The following is a 16,165-nucleotide window of genomic DNA, read 5'->3' on the forward strand; positions in this document are numbered from 1 at the left end:
TAATCCACTATTTACCGCAGGAGTCTTAGGCAGTTATTTCTGCCTAGTTCACATGGCATTTCCAGCATGAAAAGGATATTCAAGTTCTCTTACAGGTCATTTTATGAGTTAGCAAGAGAGAAACTATTTCTTTTGCTTGTTTAGCAACCCTTGCATTTTCCCCTTTGCATGTTATGAACAATTGGAAGGCTTTCTATCTTGAAATGAAAAACCCAAGGAAAGCAAGTATAAATATAACTCAGAACAAAACACCACGGGAATGGCTCAAGTGAGAGAAACTAACATCTTTCAAAGAGACATAACATAATCGTACATACAAAGTTTAAAAACAGCTAAAATTACTTTGTGCCAAGAAGTGATATTTATTCTGTGTATGATGAATGTTTTTATTCAACATATTCTAAATACATGGCTTTATTTTATGTCTCTTGAATGTTTTATATTAAACAGCAGCTACTTCCCAATGAACAGAAAACAGAATTTATTTAGTAAACATTAGATGAAACTGTACTTTGGGACAGGCTCCCCATGGCAGTGGTCATGGCCCCAGCTGCCAGAGTTCAAGGAGCATTTGGACAGTGCTCTCAGGGTTTGACGTTGGGCAGTCCTATGCAGAGCCAAAGATTGAACTCAAAGATCCTTGTGGGTCCCATCCAACTTGAAATATTCCTTGGATCCATGATTCTGTGATGAAATGCCCACTTCATCCAGTACCAGCAATATCACTGGCCTACATTTATATGCATCAGCCCGTGTTCCCCACATCTTTCCCCATGCTCAGATTGTTTACAATAAGTCCTAAAAGTCTCTTTCTTCTCTCTGTTACCTGCTATGCAAGGTCTTTAGTAAGTAACTAGATAGTTTTTTTTTTTCCAGGTTGGTTTTATGGTAACTCAGTGCACACGTAGCTGTGTCAAAATTAGTCTGCTTGCTCCTATAACTTCCTTTCTCTGTTCTGATTTTTTATCTGTCCTCCTTCATGGCACTGATGTTGAAGTGAGTTGTTTAGATCACGGACACTGTGTTTGCATTTCTATTACAAAAAGTTTACAGTGTTCTCCATCACTAAAAAATAATAATGATCTCAGAATTTATAGCTGGGGCAACATTAGGAGACTCCACAGCGCTGCTCATTTTAATTCCCATGAGCTCTGCTTCTCAGCGTTGCCATACTGCAAAGCATTTCTTCAAAGGAGAATTTACATGGCTTAATGCCACAGAATTATGCAATGTCATTAAATGTGAGGTGCAGAATGGATTAGAACGCTTCCCATGAACTGGAAAAAAAGCTCAGGCTATTTTCTTGCACTAGGATAAATGTGATTCAAAGGAATTTTGAAGCTGAAATGAATGCTCTGTTATACTGTTTTCCTGGTAAGAGCTAACGCTGAAATAGCTGTGGCAGTGCTGTTGCTACTCTGTCATTGTGTAGGCAAAGGATCATAGCAGGAGAAACAAAGGTGCCAGCACACTCCTAGCCCACTACAACCCACTTAAACTGAAGAAGCTGTCAATTAGTTCAATTCAAGATGATGGCTGACCCAGCTCATGGCTGCTCCGAGGACAAAAAGAGAAGGAATGATAGTTTTGTGTGAGCTCTGTGACAGCCACTTCAGGCTTTCTGAGCATTTTGTTTACATATTTAATTAAGTACATATAAAGGGCAAATCTAGAGCCCTAAATGAGCTTTTCTAACTCTCTCTGAAATTAAAAGCATGATCGGTTCCTGAAGTTTTGAAGAAATATATGCATCCCATAAAAAATACATTAGATAACCATTAAGATTCTGAACCATTACAATAAAAGCAAATACATTTGTAGTTAGGGGTGCACCTAATTCAGTAGGCAAAGGCTGGCGTCTCCTTCTTTATGCAATCAATGCTTTGCTTTTACTATTTACTTTCTCAATTTTGCCTTTATGTCTGTGTTCAGAGTTCTTCTAGGGAAAAAGTACTATAAATAAGCAAGCTGCTATCGCTGCTGACTACAGCCTATTGCATGACGCTGAAGGCTTCTGTTCTCCTGTGTGTCACACTGATTTGAAAGGAACTACTTATGAGAAGGAGCAGGACTTGTCTTCATCCTGACATGTTTCTCCAGAACAAATGGAGGGATCTGAGCCAGGGATCTCTTCCTGCCTGCTGGAACTCACAGATGCAAAAATATTTAATGTCAGATTAACAGAGTTATGACTAGACGGTAGTACAAAGCCCTGTGCCACATGATTGATTGCTTTGCAAGACAAACCCATTGTTTATGTTGATCGATAGATAATAAAAATTGCTGGCAGTTCACACCTGAGATAAACCCCTTTTCACATAACTTGAGTTGCAGTAAAAAGCACCATATTAAGGGAATTAAAAGATGATTATTAGATGGGTGAGGGAACACAGATTATGTAAGTAATTATTTTGGGGAGCTGTTTCTGGTAATTATTCAATACATTGCCAGCCCAGGAAAAGTACATACGATCAGTATTGGCTATATGAATACTTCTATTTAAATACCGGCATATGATGCTGGAACACAGCAGTTATACAAACTAATGTCTGTCTACAAGCTTGTTTGAACAATCATACCTTAAACTTAAACTCATACCTTAAACTCTGAGCGTGGAATCAGAGACATGCATACAGGACGGGTCTTGGGATGCCTGGACACATAAATATCATATTGGTGCTGACAGAAAATCAGCTAAGCACACATTTCCCTTTACCTGCAAATAGGAGCTTCTATTACTGTCAGACAGAATACAATAATTCATTAAGATCAAGGAAATTTTAAACTCTCATATCCTCATATCAAAAAGACGTTGACAGATCCAATAGATTCAAGATGCAGAAAATGTATTTTCTTGTCTCTCCCAGAGCATGTTCTCCAGATTAGTTTCTTGTGAATGAATTAAGAAGTGTCAGCAAGATATGGAAACTAAAGGAAGCCATCAGCATACAGGATTCCCTGATTTTCCATCAGAGTCTCTTAAGTTCTGTGCCTCCTGTTGAAAACAGTGAATCAGCTGTTTCAGAAGTTGTTTCAGACTGCATAACTCTATACCTACATAGGCAATATTTAGTCAGGATTTTAGTCAGCCACTGTAGTGCTGTCACCGAGTTGCACACGAGGTACCACCTCCATAAATAAAGAATGAGGAAGCACCAAAACCACCACAGTTGGGCAGTTCTCAGTAAAAGACATCATCATACTCTGTGGAGAATAAGAGCGTGCATTCACAACATCATCCTTCCCTTCTTACATTGAAGAGCTTGCAACAAAGCAGAGGCAGGCAGTCAGCATGCAGAATGTGTCACACATCAAAGGCAATGATCTCAGGGGGAGAGGGAGTGAAGAGGAATGGAGAAATGAAATCATGGAGGATTCAGAAGAGGAGGAGTAAGAAGAAAGAAAATAAGGGGAAAAATAAAGGTTAATACAAGAAGTGAAGAAGTGTCAGGAAGGATACCTCATATTATAGAAGATTTGCACCATTATCAAGGAGAAAGAGAAAACTTGCTTAAGCGATTAGCATTTTGATGGAGTCCATAGCATTTTCCCGTCTTCTGCTCCTGTCAGCTGTACGAGTCAGGAAACAACAAAGGGCTGAGGATCTCAGCAATAGAGCGGATGTTCTCAGCTACCCTTACACTTCCTCTCCTCTCTTGGTCTCAGTTTATTCTTGTATTTCCTCTGCAAGCCTGGGACCTCAGCTTGGTGTCTCATACAGTGTTACACAAGTCACCCATCTGGAAGCAGCCTGTTGTGCAGACGAGACAGAGATGCCTCTGCTTTACAGTATAGATATATATGAAAAAAAAAAGAACAGCTCAGACACTACAGCCATGAAAAATTGGCTGCTTTGATTATTTTCACACATGCTCCATCACTATTTCCTTGGAGAAAGCTATGAAACATTTATACTTTTATCTACTCGTACACCTTTGTAGCTACTCTGTAGGAGTGGTTTTACCTCTGTCACAGAGTTTTATCGTTTTGACTGAGTTGTTTGTTGTTGTTTTCTTCCATTGTCTCCTTTTACATCAGTGAGAATCTATTTGTAATACATAGCAATGTGTTTACTGTATTTATGTGCATAGCAGTATGAGTAAGATGGGACTGAGAAGGCATTTTCTGCTTTTGTTTACTGTGTCTTTTCTGCTTGTTTCTTTTAGCCCTCAATTTGGTAGCAAAGGTTCTGGTAAATTCTGCCCTTTTTCACCTCAAATAAGAGCAGCACAGGGAATTTTTCTTAGCTTATTCCTTTATCTGCTAGCTTCCCCAGATTTCCTTCTGTCTTAAACTAAGTCCAATATGGGTGACACAATCACTTTATGTTTCCAGATGACTCCCAGTCTGTGACTGCTAAAGAAATCATGTCAACAACAAATACAGGAGCTCTAATATTTTTACCCATTCTTCTCATTTCATGTACAAAGCAGTTGGGGAAAATCAAATTGCCAGTACTGGCAGCAAAGATTTTATTCTGGAAAAAATTGTTACTGTTTTTCCATCTCCTGCAGTCAACAGCCCCAAGAGAAACAGGCAGTGGTGAGGAGAAAAAAGTCCATGCTGGGGGAGCTGATTGTCACTGCCTACATGAAGAGCTTACCTACACTCCTCGTCCAAGTACTTCTGGTTCAGTTCATCAAGATATGAGTTACATATTCTTGGAAATATTATTAGTGTCTCAGATTGCCAAGCACTGCGCCATTACTTTGATCTGAACATCTACGCACTGACATTTTTGGCTTTGAAATTAAGTCACTGTGTCATATTTGGCAAAGCACTTGGAGAAATATTTCCTAATTACAGCTATATGGTAAAGCAGCTTGTCAGTGAAAAGGTACTATCCCACCACAGGGGAATTTCAAATCCCAGCAAACCAATGGTTCGTCTGGCTTTCTTCCATCTTTTTAGTGTGATTCATAAGTTGATTAACATTAAAAGATAACTTGTCTTGACCGTAATGTAGTAGCCAAGGTAAGGTGTAAACACTGTTAAGAATATAAAATACAAAGACATTCACAAGTTCAGTTCAGGTAGAAGAAATCGCTCTTAAAGGTTACATACTGACTTAAACAAAAACATAAATATTTGGAATATTTAGAATGCTTCTTTCACTTTGTCACTAGGATTAGTCCCATTAATTTTATGCTGCTCTCTACTGGCAACTGGCCAGATAACCAGGGTAACTCAGAATGCATTCTAGTTGCTTTTGTAGGTCATTAATTCTGAATTTTAGGAGTCTGTTGTCTGGTTTCAGGATACTTTCCCTGGATACTTCACTTCTCAAAATTCACTTGTCTGTTGGGTGCAAGTAAGTCAAAATAAGTCCAGTATATTCTGGGCAAAATATCTTTTTTTTTTTCATTCCTACTGAAGCAGAATGATGTAATATTCTACACTCAATCATGTGAAAGCCCAGTGGATAACACTGAGACAGAATTAATACAAATATTAATACTGTATGTCAGGCAATTTGATCAATGGCTTTTCTTCTTTAGTCAGAGGAAAAATTTTATTTAAAGATTTCAATGAGTTACCAAGTCTAATGCAATAAACAACAGATAATTTCTTTCTTGCTCTAGTTCTACAACACTCTAATACCAAAAATGGAAAGTAGACAGTAAAGTGATGTTCTTCTCTGAGAATAAGTGCTTACGAACAATGTTTCCATGGGGGGTAATTGTTCTTTGATTCTTTTTTAATGTGAACTTGTTTAATTACATAGTAGGTCTTGAGTCAGTGTGTGGTTTTTACCTACGTTGCAGACTGTAGTTGGAGTAAGGCACATTACTCTGCTTTTATCCATTCTAATCAATCTGTTTTCTCTTTCGTTCCAACAGACCTCCTTCTTATAACCACCCGGTTAATACTTCTCTTCCTCCCTTGTAAATACATAGTTTACAATGAGAGTTCCTGCATTTGGCATCATGTATTAGGTCACAGATATTATCCTTACTGATGAATTCTTCAATATTTTTCAGTATTAGATTTTTCATTACTCTTCTTGTATATCAAACTTATGTCATCACTAATATCAGGGGGCAACTTTAGTTTTCAGTTTTGGCTGACAGTTGCTTACCATTAATCTTAAAAGTTTGTTAGAGAGATAAAAGAATGGTCTTATCATCATAACTAGTAACAGCAATTCAGATTATTTTGCACTGAAAAGTAAGATGTTTTCTTTCATAGAACCAAAGCTATTTAGTTACTCTCTATTAAAATTCTGACTTTGGTTTTGACTTCAGGTAACAGTTGCAGTATAGTCCCATTATGTTTTTTTTAAAATATAATCACTATCTAATATCCAATAATACTAAAGAAAATTTATATCCAAAATAGAGAAATACTAATGAGATGGAAAATGTACGTTACATCAAAGAAAGTCTGGACACTGCAGTATGCAAACAACCAGTCTTTTAACTATTTTGAATCTAGCTTGTTAACCTTTCTCCTTTCAACAACAGCTCCTTTTCAGGATGCTCAAATGAAAGCAAGTCTCCTAAGACTGCCACAAAAGACAAAATGTAGTAAAGGAAATGGTAGAGGAATACACACAAATGTGATGCAACGGCTGTTGTCTGTTGTGAGATGTGCAGGGGTGAAATAAAACAGGAGGAAGAAGAACTCAGAATGCATCAGAAGCAGTGAATCTGGAAGACTGTACTCTTATACTGGAGTATAAGAAGTGTCCACTAAGCAATCCACACCCACATGATGCCCAAAGAACCATTCAGACTTATGAGCATGCAATCAATAAAACATCTATTTCTTACACATTCCCTCAAATGAGGAAATCATAACTACAAACAGAGATGCACTCAAACTGGTCTCTGATTTCTCTTGCATGTATGTAATCTTGACAGTCTACTACCAAGTAATTCAAGAGTTTACAAGAGAATGTTGACTCGTAACTGAATGCCTAGAATAATGAACTCTCCTTTCATTTGATTAATGCTTTTGTTGGAACAGGAATAAAAAAATAGACTGTTGTAAAAAGCACGTCACGGTGCCTTTGAGACAAAGTGAAAACATGATCTGTGCTCGAGAGACCTACATAACAGGATAGTCAGAGAGCATCTTTCAAAAACCTATTGACAAATGAATGCAATGACAGCAGGAGCTGACCATTTCTCAGAGTTGCAGCATATTTTCCAAGTTGTTCATTTGTGCAGGAAAGATGCCTTATGCAATATAAGTAGTTTGTAAAGAAATAAATATCTACATGCATGCCCTTAGTAAATACTGAACCATTTTCAGTCAAAACATCACAGTGTTCCTTCACAGCAGCTATGTTTTCCATTGATGGCCAGTAGTATTTATCTGCAAAGACCTGAGCTATGACCACAATTTTTTTCTAGTAATCCTTGACTTAGTAAGGAATTTCAGTACAAGCATTTTCAAGGCTATTTCCACAGAGCCACTTTTTTTTCAATTTTGATATACAGTTTCTGTCAAGATCAACATTTTTGTGTCATTATAAATCATGGATTTAAGTTAAGCTTTGTCTTAAGTTAAGATGAAAGTTTTCTAGTCTTTTTCTGAGCTGTTATCTGCTTACTGAGATCATTTCTTACATGGTCCTTTTATAATACCTATCATTCTAAACACTGATGTCACAGTTTAACAACATGTTTATAACAAACATTATTTCTGCCCTGATAAAGCAGTGAATTTGTCAGTAACCTACTCCTTACGAAGGTCTGTTCTCAAGCCAAAACAAATAGAGAAATGAGAGAGAAAATAACGGGATGCAAAGGTTTAAGTTTACAGTCCTTCCATCACTCAAACACAGTTGTCATTCCTGAGCAAAAAGCAGTTGCTCTTCTTTGGGGCTTCTGCCTTCAGATGGATTTAACTCCACATGCAGCACATAGAATTTTTGTACAGATCCTATGTGAAGCTGCACTCCAAAGTCCAAAAGAAGTCTGTAGCATTACAAATCTTTTACAAATTAATTTTGGCAGTGAGGTTGGACCAGATTAATTCCAGAGGTTCCTTCTGACCTCAACCATCCTATAGATTTTCATTAAAGAACACTCAGGAATCTGTCTGCCCCCAAATCTGTCTCCAGTGTAGGAGGCAGGAGTGCAGGAAAAAGCCCCAGCGGCGTAGGAAGTTTTATCCCTGGCAGCAGAGATTTAATTGTCCTGAGGGTTGGCTGAGCACTGACAACTCCCAGCAGCTGCCTTGGGACCACAGGCGTGAGCTCAAAGATTTGGGCAGAGGAGGAAGAGGCCATGGGCTGATGCCAAGGCAGGTGGCCAAGGAGCACTGTCAACGAGGTCATGGGTGGGGCAGCGCCTGCAGCCAGGGACCTGGGCAAAGCAAATGGATGTCATGTGAGAAGGCTATGAGAGATCCGCTGAAACACAGACACAGGCATGAAAATCACTATCCACCACCTCAGGGAAGCGTTTGGGGCCATATGCACAATAACAAGCATGATGGGGTTAAAGTCGTTTAAGTCTTGACTTCTGCACCTAAATATCAACCTTAATACATAGCAAAAAGCACAGTTATAAGAATCTGTTTAATCTAGCTCTTGCAGCTGGTTTTTGTTGTCATGATCTTGTTCCTCAGAAAGAGGATTTCTCAAGAAAATTGAAATTCCAATGTAAGAAATAAAAGAAACGTTCCTGAATGCAGACAAAGCATTTGAGTTCAGTTCAATTCCTCAAATGCCAATAACCTCTGCTCTTGTTACTGGGAGGACTAGGAGATCTGCAAAGAATGTACACAATTGAATGAGTCAAGAAAATTTAAATACCCCACTGTCTATTTTGCTACCAGAAGAAGCATCTCATATCTCAAGTTGTTCTTCCACAAAATGAAAGCATCCTGCATATAAAAACAGTAACTTTTAAACTTTAAACACCATATTGTTCAGCTAATCCAGGAATGTTACTCAGAAAGGTGGTAGAGCAACCATTACACAAATTTCATATGTCAAAACTGCACGTATGTTCACTGATGCCTTTTATTTAGAGCATTTTCAGGAACAGCAGTCTTAAACCAAAACTTCTGCCTGAATAGATCATATAGCTGTTGTAAAATAAAGCAGCCAAAGGCAAATTGGAAGTGGCTTACCAGTGGGAAAATTCTCATAATCCAGAGGAGAAAAATGTCTCATTTTTCTTCTGCTTAGCCATAACTCTGAGCAAAACAAAACACTGTACTGTACTGGATGGTAATTAATGCTGATATCAACAATAGTAGCTGGAAAAAAAAGAAAAAGAAAGAGAACAACTTTCAAGAAAATCAATGTTTTGTGAATAAACAAGTGAGAATGGAAATAACCAAGCCAAGACACATCTTGCTATAATATTTGCCTTGTGACATCAGTTTGTTAGTATTATGGAATGGCCCCATGAAGCTCATTTTGGACTTAATTCCATCCCTTCCACCGCTATACGCAGGATGGACACCCTGTGATCCACCCATTTGGAAATGGAAAATCAGAGCATCCCACCCACTTACCAGATGTCTCATCTCTAACATGTTTAAATGGACTCAACCCTCTTTTAAGACAGGCTTCTGAAGTTCATGCTCAGTATGATGACGTAGCAACTAGAGGGAAGCCTCTGCAGAATGTGCAGATGCATGTATTTGTTCCTGGAAGCATAACTGAGAGCAATTAGATTTAAATAACTGCACTGTACCGTAATGATACCCAAATCCAGATTTTCCTCTAATTCCAACTAACTCAGCATTTAAAATTACACTTCAGGATTTATGTCCTTGTCCAGCAGATGCCTGGGAGAAACAGTCTGTGCCATTTTCAAGACAGGCTGAACATCAGAATTGTTATTCCTTTCAGTATTTCTTTATTTTCAATATCATCTGAATATCATCTGTGGCAGGAATCTGAATTACTGCATGGCATGTGGTGAAATAAATCTGTGTATATAAACATTGCGAAGTACACGCAATATCTTATTAATATTCCTCATTAAACGCCAAGCAACTGATGTAGAACTGTTTTCAGACGTTTCAAATTAACCAAGTTTACCTTTCAGTTCCTCAATAAGCACCAATTCTGTGACTTCCTAGAACTTACCTGATAGTTTACATTTGTCAACTAACATGTACCTGTAAATAAATAAATAAATAAATAAAAGTATAAGTAGAATTCATATGAGCAGAAAACTCCAAGTTTTACAAATATATTTGTTATAATATTCCATTCTATAAATTAAAAATATATAAGTGTTACCTTAAAGTCTTGTCAGAAGTAATAGATAATGTCATGGTTATTTTCTCTCCTATTTCCTGGCTCCTGCTCAAGAGTGTAGCAAACAATATTCTTAGAGCCTCTACTACATTCTGCTTGTTTTGAAGATTTTGATGATATTTGATGTTTTATAAAGGTCACGTAACATTTGCTCTGCAATTTTATATCTTACTTAGGTTATATAACAAGTGCCTAAAAAGACCCACTATGTTTACTATGTATATTACACTTTCCAGACAAAACCATCAGTATTTCAGGCAGCTCCATCAACTACAGGTCATCTAGTCATCTACTGACCTCCATTTGCAGAAGAACGTATCATCACTGAAATGTGCCCCACATGATGCACCAGATCTAGAGCCTAAGCAAACAAATAAGCTCCAGTTGTGTCATTTTCTACACATAACCTGTAGCAAGAGCGAAAATGCACACATAAAGTACTCCTAAATTACGCTGAATTTCTTTATGAGCATTTACCCACCAACAGTGAGAATCTCTGCCATGGAGAGCTGTTGCTCATGCGAAAGAGGCTACAAAGAGAGAGAGGCTGAAGGGCCTTTCAGCAGATTATGCTGTGATTTACTTAGATCTTCTGTAAAGTTTAAACATTTATCAGAACTCTTAAAGTATTTGTGTGGCTTTTTTTGCCTATTTGGATAGATTTTTTATTTTGTTTTATTTTATATTTTTAATGGCTGAACAGACAATCTAAACATGTGAAGGAGGTTTCTTGCTGTAATAAGTACAAAAGAAGAATCACCCACATTACTGCAGAAAATGTTTTACCGTGCAACAAAATAAATAGAAAGAGGCAGGAAGTGAAGGTTCTATCAAGTCAACGTGTACCAAAGAATGAGTGGGCATTACTCACATAGGTATGAATAACACATTTTGATGTCTGTGCCATTTCTCATTAGGGCAAAATGTTTTGCGTGCACTCATGATTATGGAAATAGAAACAGACTGTGAGTCAGAGAAGTTGAATCAGAAAGAATATGTGAAGTGAGTAGAAAGGTATGATCACAGATATTAACTTTGCCTGTGAAAGATGCTGAGGCAAGACTAGTCAGAGAAGCAGTGCAAGGAGGGGATCCAAAGGGCAATTGGGCATAATTGCTGAGATGTGTTGACAGCTAAAACTACAGATATTTCTATCATCCTTTGCAGATACATCTGCATGTTACAGATGATCAAATGTCAGTTGATACAAATCTTTCTGACACTTCTTGTTGACATTATCTCCCTCCACACTTATGTTCATTAACTAAGGCACATTCATATTTTGACTAAACAGGGTAAGTTCTAAATTCTTCCCCATGACAATGTAAGATATCAGTAGGAGCGCTCCCAGAACGTGTATTTAGAGAATACATAGATATCTGACATCCTGAATTTTGATTTATTCACAGAGTTTGAAAGAGGTAGAATGCTGCAGTTTTAAGAGTAACAGGGGTAATGTGCCAGAGGAACCTTCTGCAGGAAAATGAGATTTAAAAAAATAATAATAAATTTCTTTGTAAAATATTCATAGCATCTGAATTGGCCAGTTCAGATTGCATGAGACAAGAGTGTATTTCAGTATTTACAGCTCTAATTTAATGAGAGTTACGTTAAAGGAAATTTGATTTAATCAAACCATACTTCATTCAGTGTCTTGGGTGTTGGTCAGTAGTTCTGCTAACAAAGTTTTCTTCCCAACATGCTCCAAATATCTTGATACAGAAATATTGACCAATATAATTTGCAACTCTTAAAATGAGAGATGTATTGTGCAGACATACTTATGAGCCTCAGTAATTCTGAATGGTATGAGAAATTCACCTGATGATGTCCTTCTAATATCATCCTAGAATTTTTTTGCATTCAATTAAAATTGTTAAATATATGTTAGTTTGGAATACATTAAAAAAAAAAAAAAATCTGAGCAGTTCAGATGAATTGGTTAGAGATGCTGCCTTATTGGAAAGGCAAAATTAGCAAAGAGTCATTCTTTTTATTAGGTCCACTTTACATCACTGAGAAAGGAATACAAGGAAAGACTGGATGTTGTGTTGAGGGACATGGTTTAGTGGGAACTATTGGTAATAGATGAATGGTTGGACTGGATGATCTTTTAGGTCTTTTCTCACCTTGGTGATTCTATGATTCTATGAAAACAAACAGGCTTTCAGGCACAAAGACCCTTGTTCAGGTCTGAAGTATCAGAATAAATTTTCAGAGCTAAACACAAACAGACAAAAAAAGACTTGATTATTAAACAGTGAGACCTGAGAGAAAACACTGCAAGCTGCGGAGGAGCTCTGATAAGGCATGAGCATGGAGAGGGATGTTCATTTTCTCCCATGGGTCAAAAAGTAAAAGAAGCATTCGTAATCTGACAAGTAGGCTTATCTCTTCCTGACTGTTACTACTCTACAAAAGAAGCCACTGGTCTTTTTCCAACATTTACATCCTTAGGAAGAAGAAAATACCATCAATCTGGAATTGGAAAACTGTCAAAGTTCAGGCAAGATTTGCTGACCCAGAAAAGATGATGAATTGAACATTTGATTACTTCTTCAATGTGACCTTTGTAAGGAATATATTTTTCAGTTCACTAGTAAAGTCAGTCCCACAGCCCAGTTGTGCATTATCCCGTATTTATGACATAATACAAAATATACGTGTATTCTGTATTATGCATACATTATACACATACATGTATATATTTATAAATTATACATACATATTGCCTTGCATAAATATATGTGTGTGTGTGTGTGTGTGTGTGTGTGTGTGTATATATATAAATAAGCTTAAGTCCTACTGATATCACTGGATAGTTGCAGCTTAGCATGTGAAAAGTGTTACAAATTGTGAAGGCTGTAAACAAATCTAGAACATTTTTCACAAGCTGGGAGATGTTTAAGGGTTCGTCTTAAATAAAAGCACGTAAGAGCATAGAAGGTCATTTTTCTTCTTGATTGTAATAAAAAATTATCCTTCCACATCGCAGGCCCCACTGTCTCCATTGATGATAATTGAAAAGCTTGTTGACAACACAAACCTTGGACTGTACTGATGAGGACCTCCTATCTGATCTTAAAATGGTTCCTTTAATTGGCTTATTGAAGGTGAGAATGGCTATGGACAAATCCAAACACTCTCCAGTAAAGATACACCAGTTTCAGGTTGGGAATCCTGTGATTTCTACCACAGGAAATCCAGTAATCATCCCAAGACAGGGAGCCTAGCAGAGGTCTGTTCCACAAGTGTTTTGGATTTAGCTTCTCTGCACTACTTAATGTGTACTACTCCGTACAGTAATCAATCCCAGCTGGCTCCCGGAAGAGGCTCTCAAACAGCTCCCCATCCAAAACCAAAAACAATAAACTATATTAAAATTTCTCCACATGCCAGCCCATGGTTTAGTTTATGGTTTTTGCCATAGCGTATGAAGCTCCATACATTAGTGTCGTTGTCTTGTAACATCAACTTTGAATTCCCCACTTCTTCCTACACCAAATCTCTTTTATTCTGTGTTTAGAATTTTTTAATATCAGCTGCATCTGAGATATTCTCTGTCAACCTCCTCATTTCTGAGCAGCTCTATGCAATATAAGCGTTTGTCAAACACAACACAGGGATGTAGTCTTCTTCACTGAGATCCTTGTAAATGTGCAGTGATTAACAACAGTACATCTTCTTCTGAACCAGGTATGTTCACTCGGCTCTTGCAAGGTACTGTGAAGTACTGTGTTCAGGCCGGGGACAGGTTGCCCAAGGAGGTTGTGGATGCCCCATCCCTGGAGGCATTCAAGGCCAGGCTGGATGCTCTGGGCAGCCTGGTCTGGTCACTGACAACCCTGCACATAGCAGGGGGGTTGAAACTAGATGAGTATTGTGGTCCTTTTCAACCCAGGACATTCTAAGATTCCATGATTCAATTATTTTATACTCTTTTGAATGGTAATTTGTAACATTTATGCCTATCAGTAGTTTTCTGTCACACATTTTGCCCTGAGTCCTGACCGTACTTCCCATTAGGGAGCTCTTCTGCTGTGAAAGTAATTTAGAGCCTACAGCCCAATTGCAAGAATGGTTATCAGCTGTAAATCAGTAATTTCTGAAACCAGTAAAAACCCCAAAAACAACAGCACCACCTAACATCAGAAATGCTTTTTTTTTTTTTTTTGTAATCTTCTGATAACCCTCTGGTCTGTTGTTCCATTTCTTTGATGTATATTCTTCAGAGAGTATATTAAAAATTTGTCAAACTAGAGTTATACTTCACCTATTAATTCTCTTTCTGATAACTCAGCATTCTGTAGTCTGATGACTAAGTAAATATCATATGACTTTTGTCACCTTCCATGTACCTCAGTCTTCATCCTCTTGATATTTCCTTTTTTCTCTCTTGGTCTTCCTACAGCCATTCACAAAATTATCTTTACAAACGCATACCTGTTTTTCTCATATTCTAAAGTTTTAGGGAGAGACAAGAAATTAAGATTTTAATTTTCACCAGAATATCAGAAACAGGGAATATTTTTGTGCATCATTATCAAGAAAAATGCAAAGTCTAAAATACAACTGAGGAATCCCCCAAGATTGTTTCAAAGTGGGATATTACTTCATTGACAGCATCCCTTGTGTCTCTGTAAAACTATCAGCTAATTCTGCACAGAGTATTTTGTAAATAAAATATCACAGGAATCTTTTCCTGCAGCAGAACCAAGTGATTAATGCAATTCTGCTGCGCTTTTCACCCTTCACTTTAATTAGTCACACAGGCTGGATAATGGTGGCCTTGCATCCTTTTCAGTTAAGGCTTATTTGAATACTTGTTAATTTCTGGGGGGCCACTACAGTCAGGATATTACATATTAAAGGGGGTGGGCAAGATTACAGCTTTTGACGCTCTTCCGTCTTAAAAATAGATTTGGCCATTATGGTACTATGAAGTCATCTCCAGTTTTCCTGAGAAAAAGGGAAAAGCTCTATTTCAAAGAAAAAGGAAGAATAACTAGTTTCAAGCTTGCTCCGCAAGGAGCTTTGGATCTGGGTAACCAGTGGAAGGAATTCCTCATTCAAATGACAATCTCAGCCCATAAACTGAATGCTCAGGCAAGATGGGGCGTGCACTGGCAGCAGGCAACTGGCAGCAGGCAATTGAGAGCAAAGGTAGCTCCTTGCAGTCTTTCCACACCATTAATGGATCGCTAATACATACAACATCATGCATCACTCTACCCCTGCACCCTGTCTTTGGCCATATATCTGCAATGCAAACTTGCCTCAGAGATAAGTGATCAGGCTCATACAAGTCCTTGATGGGATTCAGTACTAAGGGTGAGAGAGATGATAAAAAATATTTGACATTTTACAGCCCTACAAAGTGAAATTAGAGGAATAAAAAATTAAAACAACCCTAATCAGCCACATCAGTTCTTGTGTACTTCTGCAAATCCTCCCAGTTACTAAGTTGTAGTGGTAAACTTTTGCACAGAAGGGAGCTCTCCTACCAACCCTTACAACATTCTTCTGTTGTTGAAGTTCAGACTCTAGGAGGATCAAACAACATTCATTATTTTCTTTAGTAATTTGGGTACCTAATATCCAACACCATTCAAACATAGACCTAACCCACTTACGAGAATACATCTTCCTCTCTACAAGTCCTACTCCCCAACTTTGTCAGTTGTGAAAATAGGAGCAAGCAAAATCTTTCTGTAATTTTGGTTTCCATGGTTGTCAAGGTTGCTGCTCATCTGATCAAATGCACACGTTAACATCTGCACAGTCCTGGATGCTCCTAGTGCACAGTCTCTTCCACCCTGTATGATATGAATCAAACAGAGTGTCTGCTACTTCTGAGGGCCCTTGGTGAGAAGAATTCACTAAGAATCCATCAGAAGCTGTTTCGTTTCTTCATGAGCAGAGCAATGCCAAAAG

General features: G+C 37.8%; 1 long non-coding RNA gene across 2 annotated transcripts; it reads right to left on the reverse strand.

Annotated features, from left to right (window-relative positions):
• Positions 1–361: 361 nt before the first annotated feature.
• On the reverse strand, positions 362–3,629 carry LOC116652423 (uncharacterized). Of its 2 annotated transcripts, none has more exons than XR_004305427.2 (3): positions 3,461–3,629; positions 2,599–2,653; positions 362–2,147 (listed from the first exon to the last, which is right to left on the reverse strand). It is a non-coding gene; the product is annotated as an uncharacterized LOC116652423 (long non-coding RNA). The 2 variants fall into 2 exon arrangements; XR_004305426.2 differs by having other exon boundaries at positions 362–2,138; positions 3,461–3,614.
• Between the last annotated feature and the right edge of the window lie 12,536 nt (positions 3,630–16,165).

The sequence above is a fragment of the Coturnix japonica genome, chromosome 1 (genome assembly GCF_054131305.1).
Source record: "Coturnix japonica strain WE chromosome 1, WE-NBRP24, whole genome shotgun sequence".
In the NCBI taxonomy this organism is placed as follows: Eukaryota; Metazoa; Chordata; class Aves; order Galliformes; family Phasianidae; genus Coturnix; species Coturnix japonica.